The sequence below is a fragment of the Pinus tabuliformis genome, chromosome 7, assembly GCF_031772625.1.
Source record: "Pinus tabuliformis cultivar Carrire ecotype Pingquan chromosome 7, CPIR1, whole genome shotgun sequence".
NCBI classification, from domain to species: Eukaryota; Viridiplantae; Streptophyta; class Pinopsida; order Pinales; family Pinaceae; genus Pinus; species Pinus tabuliformis.
The window spans coordinates 1,530,789,872-1,530,799,584 of NC_142293.1; the positions used below are offsets into that span (position 1 = coordinate 1,530,789,872).

A 9,713-nucleotide genomic window follows, 5' to 3' on the forward strand; every position below is an offset into this window, starting at 1 on the left:
TCATCATAGACATCCATGGTAAGATCCTCCCTAGCATTGGCAAACTGACTTTGCCCTTCCCTGCATACGATCCATCTACCAAATGCTCAAGTGAAACACAAGTATCAATACTTACTTCATCATCATGAGGCTCCTCCATATGAGTATCCTCATCCATCCATGTCTGTAAAATGCACGATCCTGGTCCAACTTGATCAATCTCAAGTTCATCCTCCATCGTTGTCATATCTGCAACATCTTCAACTATCACCACTTCCTCTTCCTTGATAGCACAATCTGTAACTTCATCTTTCTCCATTGTCCAACCAAGTTGAAGAAGTTCGTCTTCAACATTCTTTTCCAAAACCTCAAGCTTATCTCGAATCCAGGGGTTCTCTTCTTTCATCCGCTTCAACCTGTATAAGGTAAGTAAGAGCTTCCCTTCGCATTCTTCCAAACATGCCATGCCTTGTCTTTCAGCTTGGTCCAAGCACTAAGCTTCACCTCTGCTAAACCTGTTTCACCATTCACCAGCTTCACCAAGTTCCCTGCAACCATGAACCGGCCCTTGTTCCAGTTTATGTGAAACTAGCTTCCTTCACCTGCAAGTAACTGCTTCCACTGTCACTTCGTCATGAGCAAACTTGCTCTAACACCAGCTCCAACCGAGCTCTGATACCAATTGTCACGCCCCTACACCTACGGTAGTCTTTCAAGCACTTATAGCGAGGTGTGGCACTACCAACCATTTTCTTTTCACCAATACTTACGATTGTAGACTACGCCTTAACATTCCATACTTAGTTTTATTTTTGTTACCAAGTATTATTAATGTGCCTTTTTATTTTTGTTACCAAGTATTATTAATGTGCCTTTATACCAATGAACACCCATACACATTCATTATCAACAGCATTATACAAGAGAAATGCACAACAGTATAAAGGGAGGGGCAACTCCCTGTAATATGAGTCTGCCCGAATATCAATATATATATAATTTTTCCACTTTTACAAATTATAGGCTAAGTCCTTGGGAAACCCCAAATTTATACTTAGCCAAATTTCCAACTTCGGCAAACTCGGTTGCCCAACTCGTCGGCACCTCCGCACGGTCGCCGCATGACTCACCAACTCTTCGTTCACCTTGTTGCACGTCTTCGCCGGTTCGCTCTTCGTTTGGTCGCAAGCACCCAAACCGTGTACACCTACCCACACGTAGTCCCACTTGCCAACTCTTGACAAATGCCCAAATCGTGTGAACAGCACGTAGTACTTCCTACCCAACTCTACGACCTCCGGTTCCAACCTTCGTTTCATGGTCGTGTTGTTTGCCCAACTTGGGCACGCCTCCAAGTCACCACACACGGGCGCCTCTACTCGAGACACACCTCCGTTCACAATCTCGACACTTCACCAAGTCACTGTGCACACTTGCACGACGGGCAGGCGCTCACCCGAGTCACCCAAGAACCCGTGCCAAGTCGTTGCACAAACCGGGCGCCACACACCCATGCACACCTCAATCATCCAGCGGGCACCACACACCTGTGCACGCCCTCACCCAACCACCGGGCCCTCCTTCCCACACCTTCACCCAAGACCAAGAGATATGCAACTTACTCCTTGTGTAGCCTCGCCCAAGAATGGGCGCATCACCATGTCATGGGCCTTAACCTTCCTTGCTGCATCTACCTTAAATCTGTGCACTCCTCTTATTGAGCAAAGATGTAGAGTGAGTGATTGGATGTCCAAATGATTCCAACACACTTGCAGTATATACCAAGGTTGGGGCGAAGTCCTGGTTGCCCAGCCGACTTGCCCAACGCCCATCCATTATCACAAATACATCAAAACTCATGTCGGCCTCCTCTATAACCATCGGTCGGTCGTGGCTGCTTGCTCCATGCTCCCCACACCTATAAAAACCATCGCTCTCCCTTCTTCATGCGTGTTTCAACTTATCTCCACGCGCACAAGTTAAGTTCGAGCTGTTCTTCAAGTCGCACTTCGTCCGAACGCCGTTTGTTCAGCCTCCCAACCGCACGCACACATCGTTCACCCACAGTTGCACTTCGGGCAGACGCGCCTAAGGACAGCAGGTCCTTATAGTTATGGTGTGATTAAAAGTCATGGTGAATATGAACCCTCCAGATTTCGGACGCATTACCTGAAAGTTTGAGACGCCATGGTACGTTTAGAAGTCACAACTTTGATGGGAAAAAGCATTCAATGCCACCATGCATCATAACAAAGTGAAAACATAGAAAAAAATAAAAAAATTGAGTCACAACATGATTGAACGAACGTGAATTAGAAGGAGAGGGGAATTGGTAATAGTCAGTGTGTCCAGCATGTCGTACAACAAATCTTGCCAGCAGGGAAAAGACAGCAGGAGGTCTCCTAACTCTTCCAAAGCAACTTCCGCATCGGCCTCCACAAACATCACGCCTTCTCCAGTGCATTCCAACACGAGCTTTCTGGCGGCAGCGTCTCTGACTCTTCCAGCAAAAGGGTAGTAGATCACTAAAACGTTGGCCAGCCCTTCTCTGGTAACTCGGGCGGGATCCTCACTCTTCTTCGATGGGTCGAACCGATAGAACTGAACAACGTGGCAATGAAATCTCAGGGTTGGTTAATCATCGATATTGGAGGGGTACATAAACTCTTTTGGAATAGGCTGAGAAGGAGCGACGAGGATGGCCGACTTTCTTGTGACTTTGAAGTGCAAATATGCCATGGAAGATCAAATTTTCGATACTCGGCCAAAGCCAGAAGAAATAGCCCAACTGTGTTAGACTCTTTGAGGCAAGAGAAATACAGTATATGAAGGATAGCTGTTGAGATTGCATAATGTAACACCTATTTATAAGATTATAAATGGAATTAGAGTGAGATCTATTTATAACATTATAAGTGGAATTAGAGTTAGAGCTGTTTTTAGTGGAGGAGGTGGTCTAATCGTTAGGGGGAGAAGATATGGTATAGTCTAAGTTTTTTTAGGTGAGATGTTTAGTTTCACAAACCAGGTAGCCTTGAACCAGACAAACCATTAATGACCAACATTGAAAAAAAAAGGCACCAGGTAGGTAATTAAAACCAACCAACGTTGAAAAAAAAGTCACCAGGTAAGTAATTAAAACCAACGACATAGGAGATTTGCAACCAACGAGAAGTACAGTAATCTTACGAACAATTTACCCATCAAATTTTAACCCTGCAAAGTATCAGCATGGATGGCGCAGTGATTTCTAGAAGGTCAGCAGAGGGAGGAATGGTCATCCGGGGCACGACTCCATATACCCTAAAGTAATGCTACCCTGCCCCATCGAGAAATGATGCGATATATTGGGGCCTTGTACTTTGATAAAGATATCAAAGGTAAAACATGGTTGCTGTGAGATTTTACCGACGGAGCATGAACGACATCTAAACGGCTAATAATGACGAAGAGGTGTAAAATTTTGAAGGCGACAAACGAAGTACCTACGACGAAAAAGGAATGAAGGGATGGATAGACTTACTAACTAGCAATTGTTTCAAAAGGTACAAAAAGAAGTGGATAGAATTATGAAATTGGAATTGTTGAATTTCTGTAAAATATTAAAAAGTACAAGTATTTTTGTAACAAAATATTAAAAATGAGAATAATGAATGTTGAAAACCACATAACATTTATAGTCTAAATTATATTATTAATTTATATATATATTAAATTAATTAAAATCCCAATTGTATTGTCAATTTGGGTTTTGGTTACACACAATATGGTTTATGGTACACAAAAATGACGAACTATAAATATGTATAGAATTTGATGTTATTATCTGTCATGAAAGTTAAAACTTTTATAGAAACATATGCTTCCACAATTGCAACTCTGCTCCAACATTGATTCATATTCTTCCACAACTGCAACTCTGCTCCAACATTTATGCACTATGTCATGTTTTGTAAAACCTGCCACACTAGTGCAGTGCAATAAGAAATAGTTTATAAACGATTATTTGTCATTTTTGCTTGTTTGAATAATGTCGGTCTTCAGGTTTTTAAACTTTGCAATATATTCCTCAACTATGTCGAAGTCACCCTTCTTTAGGTTGGAGAGATTAGTTTCAAGTCAGTGGACTAGAGTAGTATTTATTGTTGCAAAGAGACTTTTGAAGTTATTATAGATTTCCTTTGGAACTTTGTTATCCTTGGTATGATGAATGCAATTAAACTGACATAAAGACTGGTCAACCTAATAGCTTCATCCTTCTTTAAACATACCAAGTTATCATGGTCATAAATTTCAACAAGAAGTGGCCTTGACAAGTACATACATTCACCTTTGCTTCTCTGTTGGAACCATTCTCAAGCATCTTGAAATAATTAATGGTATTGTTAAAAATTTAAGTCAAAGTTGGCGTTCTCATTTATTTTACTTTTTCTATCCATTCTCCTTTATCTTACCTTTTCTATCCTTTTACTTTAAGATTTAATATTACCAATGATTACCAAGGTGACAAGCTCCTCAAATTTGAATCCCTATCTTTTGTCTTAAAAGGTGCTTGGCATGGAGTCATGGACACGGTGATATTTTCCTAAGTGTCCCATACCACTCTCGGGCTCTTAGAAACTTCTAATAAAGTGCCTAAAATGTCACCAGAGATGGATGGAATGCCTTGGAAACAATGTTGGCCTTATTGTGCAATCTTTCTATATTTGGAAATGTCATATGCTATGGTTGGCAATGTTTCCAAGGCATTTTGTACATGTTTGGGTATTTCAGGAATTGAAACATGGTTGGACTAGGCATTTCCTACAGCTTAGGATGAAACCAAATCTCACCCAAAATTTGAAATAGCCTCCTTAAAAGTACCTTAGAGAGAGATTTCTCTCTAGTGTTGCTTGAGAGGGAGTGAAAAATTCAGGCACAAGTGCTGAAAACAAATGTACAAAAGTGCTCTTAAGAAAAAGTTGCCAATCACAAGCGAGAACACAAATAGAGAATGAATACCACACTATTAGAAATGGTTGAACAACTGCATAGAAATGTAGATAATGAGTGTTTTCCGCAATATTGGTTGTTACAACATGTATATGGTATTTATGTTGACTGTATGGAATATCAAGTTACCAAGAGGAGGTAATGCCCAGAAATGAGAATGACTATCTTTCCCTTCAGTGCTTACACCTCCATGTTGTATATGGAACTCCCAGATGGTATAAACACCTGCTGGTAATGTATAGAACCGAATCAGGTATCCATGTTGCCCAGAAAGGAAGTTAACGGTCCGTGCTTCTATTCTCAGCCACCCAAAAGAAGTTCACACCCAACAAGGAAGTTAATGGTCCCTGCTTCTGATCTCAGTCACCAATAAGAAGTTCACGCCGTACAAGAGGTATCATGAGCTCCCATATAGTATTATGTCCAGGCAAGAAGATAAGGCGTTAAAAATTCATCTTCTTTAGACTTGGGCTTCACCATTTTCTTCTTCACATTATATCTTCATGTAAGAAAGCCTAGTGCAGAAATCATGACAACAATCCAAACCCTTGATAAATGTCCTAATGCTCTAATTTGAGACTTGTTCCAAAGATTTGATCTCCTGATATTCATAACATTCTTTAGAGTCATTCTGGAAGAAAACCGCAACACAAGGATTATATTATGAACTGTGAATATTAGAATTGACACAATCTAAAGAAACACAAGTCCACTAAAAGTTGAGCCATCGACCAATATTGCAGAGGAACAAACTTCATCAAATGTCTCGAGGTTGGCAATTTAAAATTTTTGAAATTTATAAGTAAAGAGGTATTTGTGAACTAGGAAAACACCAAACACAATGTAAAAAAATGGCTTGAAAAGTTGAAAGAATGAAACAGAGCATTCCTTGTGTGTGTAAAGAGAATCCCATTAAGGCAAACGAAACGAATTTGAAAAGCCTTGTTAACCTCTGAAATATTTAGTTGTTTTCTCTTTGATATGGTTGCCCCTTATTTCTGATCCTTAAGGGAAAGCCTCCCTTTTGTAAACCTGATGTACAGTAATAAAAATTTTGATAGGGAGAAAGATCCATCATTTCTGATTCATGCAGCAAACTGTTGTTCTTGCAAGTTAAATAGTAACAATAACATTCAAGAGAGTAAAATATAATACACTAAATGAACATACCACTGCCTACTTTAGCCCTTGAACACCTACGTGAAGAGCCATACCAGATAAAAATTATATTCATTGTAATCAGATTTACTTCACAGGGAAAAAGACAAATACCTTGTCAAATATTTTAATCAAATTGTCTCTTGTAGTAGAGAATGGAATTTCAACTACCAAGCTTCGAAAATACCGATAGACTGCAACGAGTTCATCTCCCATGTATGTTGCCAGTATTGCAAGCTGGAAACCGCAAACCACAAAATGATACCGTTAACTTCCCACAGAAAATTAATACTTTAGTTTGCTCACTTTGGAGGCAGATTCAGATAAACTAAGACAGATTAAAAAGAACAGAACCACAAATTGAGATCAAACCTGATGATGGTGATTTCCACTTGATGGCCAAAGTGAGGCAGCCTGCACATAGTAGGTTGCTGCAACTAAAAAATCACGGCCTAAAGATTCCCATAGAATTTGTTGAGTCTTCTAGTGTAGTTGCTTATGATGGAAAAGCCTAGATGAAAGAGTGCATTGTTATTTTCACTTATTCAAGCCCAATGCTTAAAGTTTAAGTTTACTTTTTATTTTTCTGGTTAGTAATGAAACTGTTGACCTTGCGCTGCCAAATTATGACTGTTTCTGTCAGTTTTGAAATTAATTGCTTTATCATCTTGTCTCTTACAACCAACCTAATTGCAGCAAGTTGTGGAAGTTGGTTCACTTTCATGAATACATAAAGAAGGCATGTGCTTTTTTGTTTCTCTGTTTGTTGTTCCTAAACTTTGAGACAGTAAGTGGCATAAGTTACTGCCCATCTCAAATTGGAGTCACCCCTTAATGCCATTTTACAGGTGTATATGATCTATTGACAATTTTTTCTTTCGTGTCTATCAACTATTGACAGTTGCTGTAAACAGAATTGGAAGACAAAAAGATATTGTGTTAAGAAGTTGAAATACAGCTAACAAAAATAGAAATAAATCAATATTGCAAATCATTTGTAAAATATTTTTTACTAAGATGTGAGAATACAAATCCAACATAACGAGAAGGAAGGGAAGGGCTCATTTGCAGAAGAAGGATCTTCATAGAAGCTTGTCAAAAGGAAAAATGATAGAGTCACGACCTGAATATGATAAAATCAGATATTTTTAGTAATGATGTCATAACTACAAAAGTTCAGACATATATATATATATATAATGCTAAAATCAAGGCACAGAAGCTCAAATCTCTACTTTAAACTTTTAAATGCTTATTATTCCAGACTATTTAAATATGTGAAAAAACATTAAAGCAAGCCTTACAAAAAGATGATATATTCAAAACGTTAGTAGTGAGGAGTTCAATAACCAGAAGAAAAGTTTATGAAAGTGTGTGCATCAGAATACTCGTCTTTTCTGATTTTATGAACATACAATCGTATTTGCAGAGATAAAACAATTGTATCATATGATTGCAAATGTGCAGATCAAACAAGTATTTATTATTTATTTATATATAATTATTATTTATTTATCATAATCCTTCAATTTATTTTATTTATTTATTATTGTTATGATTTGTATTATATCTATTATAAATAAAGGAAAACTAAAGAGTAAACAGGATCTAATTATTTCTGAATAAACTAAGAATGATCATTTAATCATAAGAAATCATCTGTTATAAGGTTTACAACCAACAATACAAGACAATCCATGAAGGATAGTTGCATCTTTTACTGAAGAAAGGAATGAAGATTGCATAGACAACCATCACAAATGAAGCCAACAGAGAGCTTACCACAGAACAAAACACCGAAGACAATTAAGAACATAATAGGACTTGGGAAATCATTGTGATGGTCCATTAGGTACAGAGATTTGGACACTTCTTCTTACAACAAAATGTTGTGGGGTATCACATATAATTCAACCATGGGACCTTGCTACTTAAAAGCAGCAGGAGACAGTCAAATGCAAGTACCAAGTATAATGAAGTTGCAACTAGCTGCAGGATTCCTTGAAGAATAGTTGCATGTTCAGTTGGTGAAAATCCACGATTTGCATTTGAGTGAAAAGTTAACCAAAAAGAATACGCTCCAAAACACTCCATGACTTGGAAGGGTGTCTGAGATCACTGTAGTGTTCATTAGGTCGGAAGCTGTGGGCATTTCATGTTGCAACAAAATGTTGTGGCTAATCACATATCTCAGCACATTTTAGTTCTGGATATGAAATGAGAGCATGTAACTTCATATTTACTTCATTGAAGCAGGATAATGTGTAGAAGGGAAGGTTCCGAGACATCATCTGGGGATTGGACATCAAGAAAATAATAAAATCAAAGCAAAGCAAATCAAGAGCAACAAAAAAAAACGTAGGAATAACACCTCCAACAACCATAGCACAAAAAGAGGCCAAAATCCACATTTGATGGACAGAAGTTTTCCCCTTTTATATATTTATATTGGGAAGAAGATATCCACACATTTTGCAAAACCTACCATGTATGCCTTAAAAGCGTGTATTTTGCTTGATACTTTGCTCTGAAATTATATATCTATAAGTTCACAGACATTCTTGCACTGAAAAATTATTGATTATGACCCTGTTCACCTTCTTCACAAACCAAACAATCCCCTGCAAGTTATGGACAACCATGTTCACATTTTTTTATCGACTTACCAGAAATGTAAACCAACACAAATTTATGTTTGTGAAAATAATTGTATATTGTATATATAGCTACCTCGAACATGCAGCAATTAAAAAACTAATGCGGTAAAAAGCAATATAATAGTTTGAGTTTCAAATCATTATGATACTTGGCAGAGTTTCTCAATATGTGGGGAAATGCAAGATGGATTCCTAGTTACCCTGTTTCATGGGTTTCATGTATCTCACCAAATTGCTACTGTGCTTTCTGTCTATTCACATTCCATATAACTTATTATCTTTCTGTTCAGGGAAGTCACAGGCCACAATTATTGAATAGTTGATCACAGCCACAACATTTTTCCTTACACTGATAAACCACTTCCAATAGTTCCCATGGGATTGCCAATCCAATCTTCTGCCTTCTAATTTCTACACATTCCACAAAACCAAGTGCCTTGTAGTTTTGTGAGGTCATATAACAACAGGTGATGAAATTTTTTTGGCACTGCTATATTTTACACTAGATTGATGAAACTTCCAAGTTCAAAAGTTCCAAGGAAGTGTCTCATTTATGTCATTAAGCATGGAACATGGAATTCCTCCACTCAAGATTGATAATTTGCATGAAAGTCAAGTGTAAAACACCAGCCAACATTTGTTATTCCAATCTTGCTAGCATTTATCAGTCCCCAATATTTAAAAGTGCAAGAAATAACAAAAGCCAAGTACTAAAAATAAATAAGTAATTCAAATGTGCAATACACTAACAGAACTTTTCACACACCTAGTGGACCGTGGTGAGTTAATTAATAAATCATTGGAGTTACAAACAGAGCTCTTGGCTCTACACCAAACTTCTGAGCAAAAAGGAGCGTGCAAATAATTTACCTTACCTAGATAAAAATTGGTTGAAATAAAGCCTAGTTAGTATACGACTTGTCCTCT

The 9,713-nt window shown here is 37.9% G+C and overlaps 1 pseudogene; it reads right to left on the reverse strand.

Moving 5' to 3' along the window:
* Positions 1-2,265: 2,265 nt before the first annotated feature.
* LOC149253669 (benzyl alcohol O-benzoyltransferase pseudogene) lies at positions 2,266-6,345 on the reverse strand (annotated as a pseudogene).
* Positions 6,346-9,713: the final 3,368 nt, after the last annotated feature.